This window comes from Cricetulus griseus, chromosome 3 (assembly GCF_003668045.3).
Source record: "Cricetulus griseus strain 17A/GY chromosome 3, alternate assembly CriGri-PICRH-1.0, whole genome shotgun sequence".
In the NCBI taxonomy this organism is placed as follows: domain Eukaryota; kingdom Metazoa; phylum Chordata; class Mammalia; order Rodentia; family Cricetidae; genus Cricetulus; species Cricetulus griseus.
The window spans coordinates 224,320,518-224,336,386 of record NC_048596.1 but is presented as its reverse complement, the minus strand read 5'-3'; positions in this window follow the sequence as shown (position 1 = coordinate 224,336,386).

Sequence of the window (15,869 nt, the reverse complement as noted above, 5' to 3'; positions counted from 1 at the left end):
AGCCCAAGCCAGCACCAAATGCCTTCCCAAGCTGCTAGGAAGGATTAGATCTAGGGAACTCCAACAGAGAAAGATGCAAATATCCCCAGGAACTGGGACAAATACAAGCCTCAGTTCCAAATGTCAATTACTAGAATTCTCCAGAGCCTGGTTAAAAATAGATATGCAGGTTTCTTTGTTCACATGTCAGGAAGGGTCATTCTATCAAATCAGATTCCCATCAACCTCTTATCACCCAAGAGCTGAGTTGTCAACCATTTGCAACTTTTAGTTTCACTTATGCTGTTGTCACAGTGCCCAAATTAGCACAGAGCCTTTCAATTATCCAAATGCCGTAGTTCGAAGGTTTCCATAGAACATGCACAGGATAGAGGTATGATAAACAAAAGCTATGCAAGCATTGCTGTGGCCTGCCTTGGTGGTGTTTTCCCAAGTAGCCTACCCCAGTGTGTTCGTGCCAGAGAAAGGAGGAAAAGGATGGGACTGGGAATAGTCCCAGTTGCCAGAAGGCAAATTTCACCAGCCAAGATGCAGCATGGGCTGAGGACAAAGAGAAGTTACATCCTTTTTCCATTTGTGCTGGCATCCCAATTTTTCAAATCTCTCATGCTTTGACTCCACCTTGCTGTGCTTAGACGATCCCAACCTTGACCCAAGAAATACTGTTCGAATGAACTAGGTTTAGTCTGAATGACTCATGGACATCTTCTGCTAAAGGTGCTTGAATTTGCAGTCAACTCCTAACTAGGCCTGGTAATTGAAGGACCCACAGTGCAATAACCCCAAATAACAAACCCTCTACAAGTCAGTTTGATTTGAATCTAGTATTCAACACTTGTTTTTGTTTTTTTGTTTCTGAGGGGAATAATAGACTTGTTTTCCAAATTTGTTTTAGGTTAAGCTACTATTAAATGTGTATTCTGTTCTATGAGCCCCACCTGGCTGGAAACTAAACAGTGTAGATGAGGAGTGAAGTGGCCAAAAATCAAGAGAAAGGAGACATAGAAAAAAAATGAACAATTTACAAAACATTCAATGTGCATTTGATTTTAGAGAGACAAATACATGCATTCGTACATCTGTGTGTATGTGTTTTGTATGTGTTCATGGGTGTGTATGTATGTGTGGAAGCCTGAGGTAAGTGTCAGGTATGTCCCTCTGTTGTATTACTTTGGGTTTTAAATCATGGGGCTTTTGCTGAACCGAGGTTGACTGATTGGGCAAAACTCACTGGCCAGTAAGTTTCAGGAATCCTCCTGGCTCAGCCTCCCCAGGGCTGGGACTGCAAGTTGTGTGACTTTTAAGTGGGTTTCAGGAATCTGAACTCAATCCCTCATGCTAGTGACTGAGCCATCTCTCCATCCCTAACTTCTCTGCAGAGATTCTCTTCTCACTTGATTGGCTTTTTGTATCTTTTGTCTATGAATGTTTGTGGTTTAACCTTGTTGTAGTGTCTTTCTCCTTCCCCTCAATGCAAACCAATGACTTCAGCCATGTTGATATTGGGACATTTAACCAAGCCTTTTATGTCTCTACAGTATTTGCTTCCACAAATAGGCAAGTGTTTTAAGAATTAGTCTTAATGGAAATAAAATCTATTTTTGGTGGTAGAATTTCATTAGGACTTGGGTATCCTAGCGACTGGGCTGTTGTTGGGTTAGTAGAGTGTGTGCCTAGCACAAGAAAGCTCCAGGTTTATTCCCCAGCTCTGCATAACACAGGTGTGATAGTGCATGTTTGTAATATCGGCACTGAGATAGTAGACACAGGGAGATCAGAAGTTCAAGATCCTCCTCAGCTCTATAGAGAGTCTGAGGCCAGCCTGGAGTACATGAAACCCTATCAGAGAAAGGGCTGAGAGATGACTCATTGGGTGACGGCTGAGTTCAGTCTCTGTGACCACATAATGGAAGGAATTGTCTGTCTTCTGACTCCCACATATATGCTGTGCCAAGTGTGCACACAGATACACACGTAAACAAAGAAATGTAGTACATTTTTTAAAAACCCAATAAAGGAACTCAGACATTACATTTACTGTTTAGAGTTTGTTTTTACTTTTGATTTTTATAAGAGGAGTGGACTCCACAGCCTCAAACCTGCTAAGCCAGGCTTCTATCACTGAGCTACAACCCCAGCTCACACGTCTTTCTAAATGTCAGCATTATTTCTCTGATCTTTCCCCCATGTAAGTGGCCTTCCTCATAATATAGGTAAAAGGTCAAAGGTCCTACAAAGCCAACTCTGTTAAGAACCACTTACAGAGTTTTTGTCAAGGGGCCAAGCTGTTTCAGAAATCCTAAGGGTTCCAGCTTGATCACTTTTAGATTCTGGAGGCAGTGGCATGCAGTGTTCTCTGCTTCCACTGTATGTAACCTACATATCCCAACAAATAACAAATGACCCCCTTGTGGTCCATACTGTTGCCCAGAATAGATCTAAATTGGCCATATGCACGAGCCCATTTAATTACAGTAGCCATCACAAATACTTTTCATGCCTGGTAGCTATAGATGAGGAGTCCTAAAAAGGGGAACTTAAATAAATGTCAAAACACCACATAGCTAGTCAATAGGGGAAGATTCTTCACTCGCCTGATTTAGCCAACAGATAATTCAGATAACACATCTGTATTCACTCCTTCAACATCTGACACCTCTCCTCACCACTGTGGTTCCATTAAAAACACAGAATATGCTAACTTCAGTACAAAAGCATAACTTCCGACTCTTCATGTTTCCCAAAGGCTCTTAAACATAAATCAAAGCAGAATATCTGCAAGAAGGGGAATGTTTTTAAGTAGTTCCCTTGTTGGTTCTATTGCACAGCCATGGCTAGGGACCATTCAGCAGCGTTAACAAAAGGTAGGTCAGGGGACTCTATTATGAAATGATGGGTAGGAAAAGCACAGGAGCATTAGACTCTGAACCCCACTATTACTTTTACATGTTTGAGCCTTTAAACACACCAACTTGTATAGTTCTTTCTCAGATAAGGGAAAAACTACATGCAAGTTGGGCCTCCCTGTTTCTGGAAAGGAGAATCACAATACTTTACAATGGGGCAGCTTAGTAGACTTGAGGGTTGAGTCAAAGAACATATTCAGGAATCTAGGGAGATCTCTTAGTAAGTAAAGTGCTTGCTGTACAAGCATGAAGACCTGAGTTCAGATCCCAAACACCCATATAAAAGGCCAAGCCTAGTGGTCCATGCCTATAACCCCAGGACTAAGGAAAGAGGCAGGTAGATGCTAGGAGATCACTGTCCAGCCAGTCTAGCCAAAACAGCAAGCTTCTGCTACAGTGAAAAGCCTATCTCAAGAATAAGATAGATAACAATAGAGGCAGATATCTGAAGTCAACACCTGACCTCCAAGTGCACACACACACACACACACACACACACACACACACACACACACACACACACACACGTGAGTGCACCTACACATACATGTGCACATATGCACTTGGACACACACAGAGAACATATGTAAAATCTCTTCTGCCTCGAGATTTGTGATTGCTAAGAAGAAAAGTTATAATAATGCTAAATGGTAACTATTAAAATAGCCTTTTCCTTTGTCCCTCATGCTGCATTTACAGCAGACAGTTCTTCATTCTTGCTTCAGTACTCTGTAAGCCAGATCATTATTTGAAACCCCTGCAGTCCCGATGCCATTTCTGAGCAGAGGTTTAATGCATGAGTCCTAGAGTGAAATTTCTGATTACCAAGACTTCATTATCTTTATGAAACAAGTAGCAATACTTATGGGCAAGTTTTATCATAGACTGTTAAATCTGAGCCACCATTGTCAAAATAAATGGAGAAAGCATATTGTGTGATTTAGTTTCCCTGGTATGGTTTTTTTCCTGTCTGTTTGCATACCCACTCAACTGCAAAATTTGGTAATTCACAATGGGTCTCTCTGTCATTAGTCTGAATTAGAAAGTTCCTACTGTATTTTAAGAAATCAAATTGAAGACCTCAGGAGGTTGAAACGCTTGAAATTATCTAAATGATTTTCATTATCATAGCTCAGATTTTTATTAAACATGTTATTACTTTTCAAAAATAATGAACAATAATATAATAATTAATAATCAAACATACATCAAGGGGTACATCATCTGAAACTGCAAAATTAAATGGCTGATGATCAGGGCCTGTAGCAGTGAAAAGAGTTGCGAGTCTCTCTGTGGCTTTTTGTAAGTTGGGCTTTTGGTTTGTTTGTTTTGTTTTTAAGCTATGTATGATGGCTTTCACTACTATCCCAGTGTATCCTCAGGAGACTGAGGGAAGAGACTCCCACTAATTCAAATCCAACCTGGGCTTCATAGTGAGTTCCAGATAGGCCAGGGCTACAGTGTCTCAAACACACAAAAGTATGGGTATTTTTTCATTTTCTATTTATTTATTTCATCATTAATTCATTTGTTTGTAATCTGTATGGTGTTGGAAACTGAACCCAGGGCTTTGTGTATGCTAAGCAAGTGTTCTACCACTGAACTCCACTGTCATCTCTCTGTAGATCTTTATTCAGACAGTTTGAGTTCAGTGACCTCCACAACTCTCTCACCACACCTCACTGCCTGTCCACACTGGTCTCATAACTCAGGGTTGTCAGAACTCAACATAGAAACAGAAGTATTCACTGTAACCATAGTTTATGATGGCAAGAGAATTCCAGCTTTCCCATTAGCCACCCACTCACCTCCAGATTTGCTAAGCAGGCCACAAAGAACCATTTGTAAGAATAGTTCCCCCTCATTTTCTTCCTTCTACCTATCCAATCCAGCTATTTTCTGGCATCTTCTACAAATAAACACTCAAACCCACATACGTGAAGTGCTCTTGTATGAAGGCAGGTGTTAAGTTTTCTTTGTCTTTCTTTGGTTCAGACGGCATCTTTCTTGTCTCTGCAGAGTTACGAAAGCTCAGGATCAGACCTCTACAGCAATGGGATAACTCCTGGAGCATTTGCATTTAAAACATTAAATTCTGCATTGTGGGATGAAAAACTGGGCTTGGACCTCAAGGAGAAGGAGGGGGCAGAAGTAGGAAGGGTGAAGAAAGTACATCTGAAATTATGCACAAAAGAAATCTAAAATGGAGCCTGAAACTTAGTATCTTAGTTCTTAGGGAATCAGAAATCCATGATGGACTTGGGGTCAGACATTCCCCATGAGGTTCCTCTCTCTCTCTCTCTCTCTCTCTCTCTCTCTCTCTCTCTCTCTCTCTCTCTCTCTCTCTCTCTCTCTCTCTTCCCTCCCTCCCCTCAGCATAGAGTTAGTTCTTCAATTTGCTTGTAAGTTTGGCTAATATGTCGCATTTTATGTGTACTCTGGGATATCCTGCAGACCTGTTTATGCAAAGGTCCCTTCTACATCTACTTTGCCAGGTAACAGTCGGCAAATCATGTTGTTTTGATGAATCTCCCATGCCAACTGCATACTAAGGAAGGGCTTGTACGTGCTTATTAATCTTTATCCTGGTCCCCACATAGCAGACTTATTGTTTCATGAGTTAGCAGATAAATAAGGGATTGAATGTGTCAGTCAATCATTTAAGTGGGTTTTGCATTATTTTTGCTCCCTAATCATACCCTCCTCCTGTTTCCAATATTGTTCTTGCTCTAAAAATCTTCAACCTCTTTCATTCACCCCTCAGAGTGCATGGGAAGTGAAGCCTTGTACCTTCAGAACACTGAAGAAGGAAAGAAAGGAACTTCCAGAAATAGAATGTGGGAGAATTCACAAGTCCTTGCCATATAAAATGGACAGTAAGACCTGAGTTTTTTCCAGGTCTTGGAGCAGCAAATAGAAATAACAGTCGTAAAGGACAGAAAGAAGGTTCAGTGCTTAAGAGCACATACCATAATCTTGCAGAGGAACCGACACTAGTACCTACACTGGATGGCTCACAACCATGTATGACTCTAGCTCTGAGAGAGAGCAAACTCAGGTCATTGGAGGATCAAGAGAAACCATTGACACTGGCAGTGACTAGATTTAAAAGAAAACTGGCAAAATGACGAACAGAATACTAAAAATCTGATGGACTGTGTGACTGCAACAAATATTGTGCTGTTTTGTCTAAATGTGAAACCAGTTATTTTATTACAAAAGGCAGGTTAGTGTGTACCCATTTTGTTAGTCTACTTATATTAAAATGGCCAACCTATCTCTCTTATTCATTGATCTGTATATTTAGTTTGGTCAATTCTCAAAGCTTTAAAAACCTAAAGGTAATTATAATTATCTATGTCTGTGTTGACTTTTACAACATGGTCTAATCCTTAGTTATCTGTGCCTTAATGATCTATACCCTTGTCCCTTTTAGCAACATGGTCTAATCCTTACTTCTAATCCTGTCTGAATTTGTGTATTCAGACCAGTAAAAAGGAACAGATATGGTCCTAACACCTTCTGCTTTAGATAGTGGGTTCATAGACACTGTTAATGTAAGTTGTGATGGATCTATGATAATTTGACAGTTTGGGACACCTGGCATCTTAATGTAAATGGAAGTATTAGGAGCTCATGCAAAGGACGAGCTGCCACTAAAACACGTCCTTGGGGAACAGATAAAAATCAAAAGCCATAGAGGAAGGGAAAAAAACAAGAATAAACAGTATCCTCTCCTATATTACATACCATTAGCCTAGCCCATGAACTCAGAAACAATGTATCACATGTAGAAACTAACATGGACATATATGCTAAATCTCAAAACCAGAAGGCACCCTGAGGGAATTCAGACTCCAGAAGCCTTTGATCATGAGAATGTCACATGGGAGACCCTGATACTGTTGCTACTGAAACTAATTGATTAATGTTTAGCTGTTACCTTAAGACACAAGACAAGGGTCTTATACAGTAGAACTAAAAGCCAAAGAAGGACTTGGCACATATAAAACACCTTTAACTTGAAACCTATCAGAAATACTATCAATATATAAAAGTAATAAAATGGAAAAGAGTATTTAGTATAGGACTTCAAAGAAGGAAAATTAAATTAGAGATTATTTCACTTTTTCTTTTAGATATTTATCTTGTTTTCTTCTCTTTCTAATAACTACTTCTTATTTGGGGATCTTGCCTTGGAGTCAGATATAATAGACGTTACCAATCCAAGAATGCAGGTCTACATATATGATTAAAATAACAGACTGAGGATGATAGAAAATATTTAAAACTTGGCATGGTGGCTTATGTCTGCAATCCCAGCACTTGGAAGGTTGAGGCAAGAGGACTGGGTAGTCAAAATTAGCTTTGGCAATATAAGAAAATCAAAGCCAGCATGGATTATACAAGAGCCTGGTTTAAACAAACTGAAACAAACAAACAGCTTTAGACAAAACAAACAGAACAATGAAAATTATATTTAAGTTGAGAAATAATGACCTTGTTACTGTGTTATTATTGACTTTGACCCTTTCAAACACACACACACACACACACACACACACACACACACACACACACACACACTACATTTTTACGGGAGAAAATGAAGCCATCATTATAAAAACTCTGTAAAAGCGAAGGCTATTTCTGGCTCATGGTCTTTGAGCTGCCTGCCCTTGCAAGGTGTTATGTGTGCAATATGTGCTTCATAAATACTCAGATATGGGAAGGATGATGATGACAACAACCTTTGCCAAATGCCAATTACAGGACATCCAGTCAAGGCTTCATGGGTCAATACATCAGCAGAAAGGAAGCAGCAAATGGAATTAAAATAATGTATCTGTTTGTTCATTGTTAATGGCTGCTATGAATTTGAATTAGGCCAGTAATTGCTTCCCTGATATGAGAGCAAAATGCCAAGGTAAAGACTGTAATTAACATTCTAAAGGAATGGAAGCCCAGAGTGTGGGAACTCCTTTGAAAAGAATTCTCCACCCTCCTTTTCTCCTTTGCCAGCCTCTTTCTAATTTCTTAGCAAGCTTTGATTTCCAAACTTCAGATTTTATTGGTTTTGGTGTTGCTGTTCTCCATTTGTCTTCCACTAATTCTGGTTTTAACCGGTGCTCTCCGCTCTGAAGCTTGTAAGTTCCCTGTTTCAAAAGAGAAAAGTTGGGACTAGGCAGAACTTCTCACCCAGCATAGAGTGAATCTTGATGAGCAGACAGCTAAAGACTTGGAGGTGCTCAGTGTTTAAAGTAATACTAATTGTCCCAGCTCCTCTGTGTAGAAGGGAAAATGAAAACGTGTCTTTCCAGCACTTCTAATCATTATTTGACAAGAAGTGGGCAGGATAATGGCTCAAGCTCTTCAAAGCAGAGAAAATCAGCTGACTTGGTTACATCCATAAGAAGTGATGAGAACTGGGGTAAATCTGAAACATGAAGCATTTGGCTTTTTCAAATTTTCTCAGTTTGTGCTCTCCTCCTTTCACTGGTTAGGTCTGTGATGTGAGAGCATGGTCTATTTCTGTACCACCTAATCTACTGTAAAAAATCCATCTCCCAAAAAGAAAAAGATTCCTTGAACCAAGAATATTCATTTTGTCTACTTCCTAGTTGGCACCTTGCTTAGTTGTGATTTGTATATCAGAAAGATGTTTTTAACCCATGCGGGTGGGACATCCTAACCACTTTTTACTTTACAAAAACTAAAATATTTTTCTTCCTTTTCTCCCTCTTCTTATTCACCTTCTTTATGCTCATCTTTCTTTCTCTTTGCTTTTGTCCTTTTTGAGGCAGGTTCTTCCTATGTAGTCTATACTAGACTTCTACTCAAAACCCTTCTGCTTCAATCTTGTCAGTGCAGAATCATAGGCAAGGACTACCAAATTCATCTGAAAAAAAATGTTTTAAGGATCAAATGTAGGCCCCAGACTGATAGCTGGGAAACTAGTATAAGACTGACCCAGACCCCCCTGAACACGGTGGCTGTCAGTTAGGAGGCCTGGGAAATCTAGTACACGAATGGACTTTGGGAGCCCATTCCACACAGAGGGATACTCTGCCAGCCTAGACACACTGGGGAGGACCTAGGTCCTGCTCCAAACGATGTGACAGACTTTGAAAATCCCCCATGGAAGGCCTCACCCTCCCTGGGGAACAGAAAGCGGATGGGATAGGGGGGTTGGTTGGGGGCAGGGGAGGAGGAGAGGGAAAGGGAACTGGGATTGACATATAAAACAATCTTGTTTGTAATTTAAATTTTAAAAAAGGAAAAAAAAGAATCAAATACAAAAAAAAAAAACGGTTTTTCTTTACAACGGCATAGACTACAAACTTAGAAAGAGAAAAGCTATTCTCAAATTGAAATTTGTAGGTAAGCTGTTGCAATAATAAAGTCATTACCATCATATATTGTCGGGAAGGAGATGGGTTTACAGTAAGAGATCCATCCTTTGTGAATAATTGGTGTCCACATAACAATTTCCTAAGAGTAGGATTTTATGTTTCTAAGTAAACATAGTTGATTATAGGCAATAATTCCATCTGTGAGTGCTGTTTAATTCAAAAAATATATATTCAAGTATATACCCCTATCTGTAGTGCCATTTTAAAGCATAACTGAATGTAACTGAAGAATATATTTGACCTGATATTATGATTAAAGAACAAATTGTTTGGCTGAAAATCAATTGCACTGGGTACCCACTACCTGGTGAGCTTAAAATTTGATTGTTTTTCATTTTTGTTCCTCTCTTGGAATGACTCTAAAATGTCAGGTTTTTTTCTCGGCAGCAGTAGGGGTTCCATCTGCAGGATCAGTGACATGCAGCAACTTCATGAGAGATGCTAAAATGAATTAGCAGAATCACTATAAAGCCGTGAGTGTATCTGTGTACCTCTAATGGAATCCTATTCCTACTTCTTTTTTCTAAAGTGAAAAAAAAATGTCATAGAACTGAAACATCGACATTGGTTATATAGGTATAATAGAAAAAAATAATCTAACATGATCACACTCTGCCCATTTTAGAGTTAATATAAACACTAAGCAGATAATGTATGAACTTCATCCACTCAATGCCCCATTTGAAGTGACAGGATTTTTGTTCTTGGTTGGAGTTGTCCCTGTATATTGTGAGATATTCCACATTGTCCCTGGCCTCTATTGCCCATTCACAGTCATAGCCTTCAGTGTTAGGAAGCCAGGTGGGTTGTTGTTTTTTGCTTTTGTCTTTGTGGTTTTGTTTTGTTATTGTTGTTTTGTTTTGACTCTAGACATCACCCAGTGTCCCTGGGAAGGCAAAATCACTTTCATCCTCATTGAAAAGCTTTATGTGGACGCCTAAGGTTCACACCAATTGAGATCAAGGGTGCCAATGGTCTGACACAATAAAAAGGAAGTTATACATGCCCCTATGACATGATGACAGAATTCCAGAGCAAGCTAGGTGAGATGTTATGGGCTGTGAGAGGTTACTCATCTCAGAGTTGTCTTTCTGGCTTGTGGTTATGCTAAAAGTCTTGCCTGAATTTAAAAGTTCATTCCCAAGTTTCGTAAACGAAGGTAAACTGGAGCAATGGTTCCCGTTTACACACATTGTCATATAAGAATTAACGACAAGTACTGTAAAAATGGGGGAGGATGGTGTGAATGTGTTCACCCTATTACTGGTGAACACCAAACTGCTTATCTGTAGATTTGTATGGAATAGACTCCAGGAGAAGTACAAAGTTCAAACCATCTATCTATTGTTTAGAGAGAGAGAGAGAGAGAGAGAGAGAGAGAGAGAGAGAGAGAGAGAGAGAGAGAATCACCCCTTGTGTATTATAGAAGAACCCGCTTAGATTTGCTGTGTAAAGACCCAGCTGCGGTAGTTAGTAATCCCCATCTCCCTCCACATGGCAGTACCCATCCCAAGAATCAGAGATGACCCTGAATTTTCTTTCGGTGATAAGGATTCATGAATCAATTAGGTGAACTCCTCCTTTGAGACAGCTTCAAATCCTCAGATGGCTTGCAATTCTACTTCCATGGATTTGAGTATCTCTAAGACTCAATAATTCCAGAACTCTTATGCAGTTTAATCAAGGACAGCAAAATACTCAAAGAAAATGTGCGTCAAAGCTTTGAGAACAGGTCACATTAAGACAGTGATCATAAATGTAACCCTTCAAAATACCCAACATCTTATGGGCATTAGGAAACATATTTCCCTCAAGAATAGCACTTGAAATTGGGACAGCTTTCTGGAGCTAATCTTTCTTTAACTTTTGTGCAACTCTCTTTCTGTTTGGAATGACTTAGCTGTTGCCAACCTCATCAGCATTAGCCTTGGTAAAAGAAATTTTATCTGGAAAAGTAAAGAAAGCACGTAGTATAATTAGTAATATTGACCCAGAATATAAGACAGGATGTTAGCTGAATTATAACTAATTAGAGAAAGGCCATCAGAATTACAGCATTCTTGTGAGGAGACATGTTCAGCTTCAAGGGAAAAGAAAGTGTGAATAAGGAAAAAAAATCACAGGCCCATCTTTGCATCTTCCTACAGTTTTAGCAATTAAATGAGATTCACACCAATTGAGATCAAGGGTGCCAATGGTCTGACACAATAAAAAGGAAGTTATACATGCCCTTATGACATGATGACAGAATTCCAGTCTTCTCAGTGCTAAGACAGGGATTTTTGATGGATTCCTTATCAGGGATATCTTTTAATCATAGGGAAAATAACATCTACCAAGTATTAAAGAGGAAGTGCTCAACTACTTCCTTTGGCATCCATATGCTTCCACTTTAATTGACAGATAATTATGTTGGCAGATCTACAAGGTACTGTCATCAGCTCAGCCCCACCTCAAACAGGCATATGCATTTAAGAAGTCTTATTCTTTTAAATCAAAATCTAATTTATTGAAAAGAGCTCCTATTAGTTGGATTTTTCTGACTTCTGAAAGGCCCTCACTTGGTGATTTGATAGAAGTCTCTGTGTTTTCTTTAATGTATGTGTATGATATGGTATGTGGTATAAGGTGAATGTGGGGGATGTGGGAGGTGTGGGAGGGTGTATGTATGTTCAGATGGATATATATATATATATATATATAGATAGATAGATAGATATATAGATATATATATATATATATATATATATATGGCTTCATATGTCCTCACATGCATGCAGAGGCCCAAAGGTATAGTCTGAAGTCTTTCTCCATGACTCTCTACTTAATTTTTTGAGGCATGGCCTCTTACTAAACCAGAGATTGCCAATTCTGGTTCATTTGGGCGGATAGTTTGCTCTAGGGATCCCTTCCTTCACTGCCTGCATGCTGGGATGAGTCAGCTACCATTCCTGCTCGGCTTTTATATGGATGCAGGGGATCTGAACTCTCATCCTAATGTTTGCATGTCAAGTGTTTTATCCACTGAGCTATTTCCCAGCCTTACTTCTGTTTTTTTATTTTAAGTGTTTAGTTACAGATTATTATTGGATCTGGATGACAGAAAGAATGAGATTTAAAGTTCAAGTTTTAGAAGCCATTGCCAACTGAAGAGCTATCAGAAATAAAAAAATAAAGTATCTCTAGAATCATTAAGCAAGTCAATAGTGGAGTTGGTTAATGTTTTCAAAACTTTGTGGATCATTTTAAAGAAAAAAACATGCTATAAAACAGGATAATGGTAGTTAACGTGGTTCATCAAAAGCCATGAGGGAGAGAAAATGGACAATTAGAATTTCCAGTAGCTGGGGGGGGGTGCTGGTATTCAATTATGAGGTGGGGAGATGGACCAGTGGGTAAAAGCACTTGCCCAATGACCTGTTTTGGTTCCCCGAAGGAACATAAAAACCCTAGGGGTAAATCAAAGAAGGTTGCAGTGGGGCAGGTGTCTGTAACCCTAGCTTCCCTAACTGGGCAGATAGAGACACACAAAAAATTCAGAAGCCTTCAGGCCATCTAGCAAGACTTATTCAGTCACAAAGAAACTGACTCATGAGCACATACAAATATAACATATTCTAAAGTACATTGTTTTATTGTTCTCTGTCTTTATAATTAAAAGAAAACTGCAGGGTCATATTTTGTTTTGTCAGTCTACCAGAGGACATTGCATGTTCAAATGGTATAAATCATTGTAGAACTTTCTATGAAACCAAAGGAACCTGACACATTGCCCTAATACTCTTAGATAGAAGAATTAGTTGCCTAATATTTAATTTGGCTCCCATTGTGTGACGATCAGTTTTTCTCAGATGTAAAATGGAGTAGAATAACTCAGCTGTCTATATTTGCTTATACAGTTCTTACAAGGATAACAGGGTCAGGCATCTGAAAACTCTGTAAGAAGCATACATAGCTACATAAAACTGCCAGGAATGCTGATATTTAACACTGGCACACAATTGCCATTTACACATAACATGTGGTCAGGAAAACATGACATAGTATCCATGAAATAGTGAACTTACTTGGGATTGAAGACTTACAACTGTATGACCTGTGCTGTTGACATTGACATGGTTCTGATATGGTCTTTCTAGTTAAACCTTCATCATTCCTCATTAGTGAATAAGATTCTATTGAAACCACATGAAAGGACAACAGACATATCCAGGTGCTTTCCATTGGTGGCTACGGTGGTTAATGTTCATTACCAACCTGGTGGGATTTAGACTCACCAAGGTTGGTTCAAGAAAGGTTTAACTAAAGAAGACCCACCCTGATTAGGGGTGTCACCACCCATAATCACCACCCATGGTCAGGAATGACGTCCTGTATAAAACCAGAGAGAGCAAGCTTACCACAGCACTCATCACCCTCTGCTTCCTGACTCCAGATGTAATATGACCTCCTGCTTCCTATTCCTCCTGCCATACTTTCCCTCCAGTGGTGGACTGTAACCTTAAACAATAAGCAAAAATCAAAAACGGTAAAAAAAAAAAAACCTTTTTGACGGGCATTTTGTCATAGCAACAAGAAAGATAACTGATACAGTGGCCTACAGATGAAATTGTAGATAGACTTCCTCACATCAGCACTCAAGGACAATAGCTGATATGTTACTGTCTGGAAAATTCAGATAATTCTTGCAAATTTTAAAAATTAATCCACACTTGTATTAAAAAGTATTGAAGGTGGCCATTTAAAACTCCACTCATTTCATTTTTATTTTTTGAAATGTAACCTTAAACTAGGCTTAGTGCCACCTGCAGCATGGCCATGCTCTTCTATTTGTTTCCGTTCTAACCCCAGGCACTCACTGTGTCTTAGCATCAAAAGGAAAAACAATCCATTGCAACCACAGCATCAGCCAAAATTATTGTTTTAACATTTCCTATTCACTGTAACAAGTTTTTTTTTGGGGGGGGATTGTTTTTTCATCACCGTGACCAAAGTATGTACCTAAATTTTATAACCTAGGAGCTCTAATTATGCCTAACATACCTAGTCAATACAGTAAAAGCCTCCCGTGATTTAATAAAGCAATAGATCTCGGTTGTCTAACAGTTGAGGGTGCTCACAGGGGCCTGTGAATCACAGTTTTTATCAGAGACTCAGTGGGATCACAATGTGTTCTTTCAATCTGTACAGAGACAGTAGTGGGAAACTATTTTATAGATTTCTTGGTAATCTGAGCTGATACTCTACCTGTTACAGGACTTTTTCAATAAAATAGAAACACAGCAGGATAAAAAAGATACAAATGGTGATTTTTATAGCAGTCAATAAAACCATGACTCTATAGTAATGGAAAATTTGTTCATGAATTGTGAAGTATCCGTGGCTCAGTTGGTGTGGTAATAAAATAATTTGTGCCCTGCCACTGGAACTTTCTTTAACGTGCTAGCATGTACGTTTAATTTACCAGTCTCTCCTTTCCTTGAGGAGAAGAATCTCGAAAGGGCTATGAAACTTATTAAGAAAATACTGTATCTTAGTCAAATACCGACACCTAATCAAAACAACCTCCTGAATGGCTTTTTAAACTACTTCATAGGCCATTACTTTTATTCATGAAGGGATTTTCAGACCATTATGTGAAAAAATAAATTTATATTTAGTCCTCTCATAAAAATGGAGATGGAACAATTTACGTATAAAATAGTTAACCTCGTGCCTCCTGAATGAAGACACAAGGCTTTTTCTCTTAGCGGCTAATCATGAGCTGACCTATAGGAATACAATTCCCCAGAAAAAGAGAGAAATGTGTCTGTACTTTATGGGATTATTTAAATTGGCAAAAAAAAAGCATCCAGGAAATAAGAGCTGGATTCAGCTGAAGGGGAGAGCATGAAGGTGAGCTTGATACCAGACTTGACCCCAGAAACATTTTTTCCATCTAGAAAATTCTTTCCCAGTCCTCTCAAGAGGAATACTACTTTCCAAGTTCTATTGGTGTTTGTGGATATTGATCCCCATGGGCAACTTTCTTTACCTCACTTTACCCCCCAGTCTTCCTCAATTATGATAAATAATTAAAATAACGCAGAATCCAACTTCCAGGTGCGGATGTATTGTCAAATCCATGAGCTATAATTTTTCCACTTTGATGACAATATATATTCATTTAAATTATATAATATTTGGAGTTAAAAAGAAAGAGAGAAGATAATTATTATCTCTGAGTACAGAAAATGAAATCTTGAAGGGAAAGCTACCTCTAAATTGTTTTTTGTTAAACAACCAATCCAATTTTTTTAATTGCCAAAAGTTTTAACCAACACACCCAAGAGCCATATGTGATTGTGAATTCTTGTGATAAACTCTTTAGGGGTAATTATCATGAACAGCTGTGAGGTCATTTTGTTAGGAATTATTTTGTCTTACATTTTTGGAGGTTTTATTTCGGTTTGGTCATCCCCATTGCTTTCAGGTCTGTTGTGATGTATCTGTGGAGTACAGGGTATGACGAAATAACCTCCTCTCATCTCTATTCCTGTGACCATGATGC